The following is a 3297-nucleotide window of genomic DNA, read 5'->3' as shown; positions in this document are numbered from 1 at the left end:
TACCGAACCCAATTCTAGAAAACTAAGATTGTGACGATTAACAGGAATATATTATGAAAACCAAACTTTCAAGGTATTCTATGTATATTAATGTGTTATTTATTCAGTATAATTCAGCAGAATAATACAAAAAACAAAAAACCCATACCAAGTAATAAATTATTTGGTATAATACACGATTTCCTTTAAAAAATGATAATTTTTGCCCACTTTTTCCTACTTTTTTAATTTAATAAAAATAATTAGTGCTTTTCTAATTCAATTGCGTATTTTGGAGTGTTGATAGGACAATTAAATAGCTTTAAAATAAAAAAAAAATACTTAAAAATGGATGAATATCAAAACCCCGATTGTTAATAATGTAATAGAAATTGTTTTAAATTCGATAAAATAAAATTAATAATATTATATACCAATAAAATGAGTTCGTTGCAGTAATTGTATGTCTTTTTGTTAATGAAAAATCAAAATAATATTTTAATAATAATACTTTTAGTCGTAATTAGGTCGACTACGCTTATTTGAGTATAAACGTAAGTCCAACATGAACCTATGGCAATTCAGTCTAGTATTTACACCACAAAGAATCGTTTATTGTAGAAACAACGTAAGTCCACCAAATTCGAATGGACCCCACTTCCCCCCCCACTGGGCAACATTTAGTTTTTTTTTTTAAATGTGTATCTCGAGCCTCGAGGAGTTCTTGGAATTAGGTCTCACGGATTATCTACCATATATCGCTGGTAGCGTAAAAACAGTTTTCTCTTATTTTCTACGAATCACCTTTTTGTGACTTATGTTGTTTCTCAAATAAATGGTTCATTACTTTTGTCATCTTGTGAGTAGTAAATTAACATAACTAATTAGTAATTATTATGTATTGATTAATAATAATTATTAGGTATGTAATTATGTTCCTTATTGATGACCGTAATAACTAATCACTAATAGATCGTCTATACATTTCAAAGAACAGTCTCACACATGCACATGTGTGCTCAGGCGAATAGTTTTTGTCATTTTTTTTGTTTTTAAAATCGGTATAACACAGCTAAAAGAGATAGGATTAATATTTAATATTGTTACTTCATGTGACCCGATTTAAATTTTGAAAAATGATCTGTATTTGATAGCTTTTTTACTAGGTTATGTAGGAAAAATAATTAATGTTTTATAACTGTATGTATGTATAGAAAACTAAAAAATAAAAATACTTCCATGGTTTTGAAAGTATATAATTTTTTTTAAGCCTTATTATTCATAACTAAAAAAATAAAAAGTTATATCCAATCTTTAAAGGGTATTTCTTCATCATTTTTGGTATACTTTCATATGACGTTGGCCGGTCACTTCACCCTGGAACACATTGTATATTATTTAATTATTTTTTTTTTCGTACAAGGGCCTCATTTAAAACATATTAGGTATATAGGCTAAAAGAGATAGGATTAATATTTAATATTGTTACTTCATGTGACCCGATTTAAATTTTGAAAAATGATCTGTATTTGATAGCTTTTTTACTAGGTTATGTAGGAAAAATAATTAATGTTTTATAACTGTATGTATGTATAGAAAACTAAAAAATAAAAATACTTCCATGGTTTTGAAAGTATATAATTTTTTTTAAGCCTTATTATTCATAACTAAAAAAATAAAAAGTTATATCCAATCTTTAAAGGGTATTTCTTCATCATTTTTGGTATACTTTCATATGACGTTGGCCGGTCACTTCACCATGGAACACATTGTATATTATTTAATTATTTTTTTTTTCGTACAAGGGCCTCATTTAAAACATATTAGGTATATAGGCACATAGCAATAAATAATGAATAATGTACTAATGTATCATTTTATTTATAAATTATAATTTACAAGCTTTTTTCCTTGCTAAATAATCATCGATTTTTTTCTAGGTGATTTATTTAGTGTTACATAGCCTATAACGAAAAAAGTAATGGACAAATTAGAGGTCCCTAAATAAATTCTAACTCTGGAGGCCCGGGGGCCATGGCCCCCCCTTAATCCGGGCTTGACAATTTTGGCCACCACAGCCGTCCGAAAAAACAAATAATTTCGTGACCTTTTTTGAAATATTTTGCTCGTCATCCAGGTACATTTTGATGAACGAACATACTTCGTTTGAACCTTTTCCGCCGATGCCTTCATGGTATAAGAACATGGTTGCCTCTCCAGTTTTCTCACTGTGAATACAAAAACAGTTCACTGTAAGCTGTCGCAAGTAGAATTCTGATTGAATGGGAACTTGCGGCAGCGAAAAATTTTGCATATAATCCATTGAAATGATCGCGACACTATCATCATTTTAGTACAGTTGTATCAATTCTGATTTTTTTGAGTAAAACTTTTTAGCTCTCCGACACTGAACAATTTTTTCCGCCGCTACGACACGTTTTGCCGTATCATTGAGTTCTTTACTCTTCAACTTTATCGTTTGAACTGTTCAAATCTACGTGTAATGTGAACTGTAGCCTAAATATTACTCCTTAAAACATACTAAGCATCTATATGCTCCAACACTCTTAAATGTGGTTAACAGTCAAGAGGGCTAAAAACTAAAAATATTACTACAAAACATTTAGGTGGGCTTAAAATGTTGAAGTTGGCAAAAATTTGAGGACCTCGTCTGTTTTTTTTGGGAGGAGCTCTTCTAAGTCTGTGAATTTTGTCAAAATTTTAATTTTAATTCATGCTTACCTATGTGTCAACAAAAAAAAATTGTACTTATGTGTCTTCAAACAGATATCAAAACAAATTATGAGGAACCTTGTAATACATTTGTCTAGCCGTTCACACAGTAAAAATTGTTTTATTGATATGTATAAAAAAAATTAAAAAATATATATAAAGAGCTTTATTATATATAGCTCAAAAATGGTCAAAATTACAACAAAATAAATAAATTGCTACATTAGAAATCGAGTGAATATCCAATGTTGGCATAATATGAACTTCAAACGCTCGTAAAAATTTAATTTGACTTTCTTGTGGACTTTTTTTTGATCAAAGGAAGACAAACTTATGAGGAATCTTGTATTACCTACATTTTCAAATCTTAGATTTAAAAAGAAAAATTTTTATGAATTTCTAACTTAAAATAGTTTGTACATTTTTATGATTTTTACGTATTTTGTCAAGATTTGAACTTTAAATGCTTATCAAAAAAAAATTGTGACTGGATTTTTAATATTTTTCAAATGACATTGTAACAATATATTAAGAACTTTGTATTAAATTTTCAAGCTTTTTTACCCAAGAAATAAAATTTTATTG

The sequence above is a fragment of the Acyrthosiphon pisum genome, chromosome A1 (assembly GCF_005508785.2).
Source record: "Acyrthosiphon pisum isolate AL4f chromosome A1, pea_aphid_22Mar2018_4r6ur, whole genome shotgun sequence".
NCBI lineage: Eukaryota > Metazoa > Arthropoda > Insecta > Hemiptera > Aphididae > Acyrthosiphon > Acyrthosiphon pisum.
Note: the sequence above shows the minus strand (reverse complement) of the source record.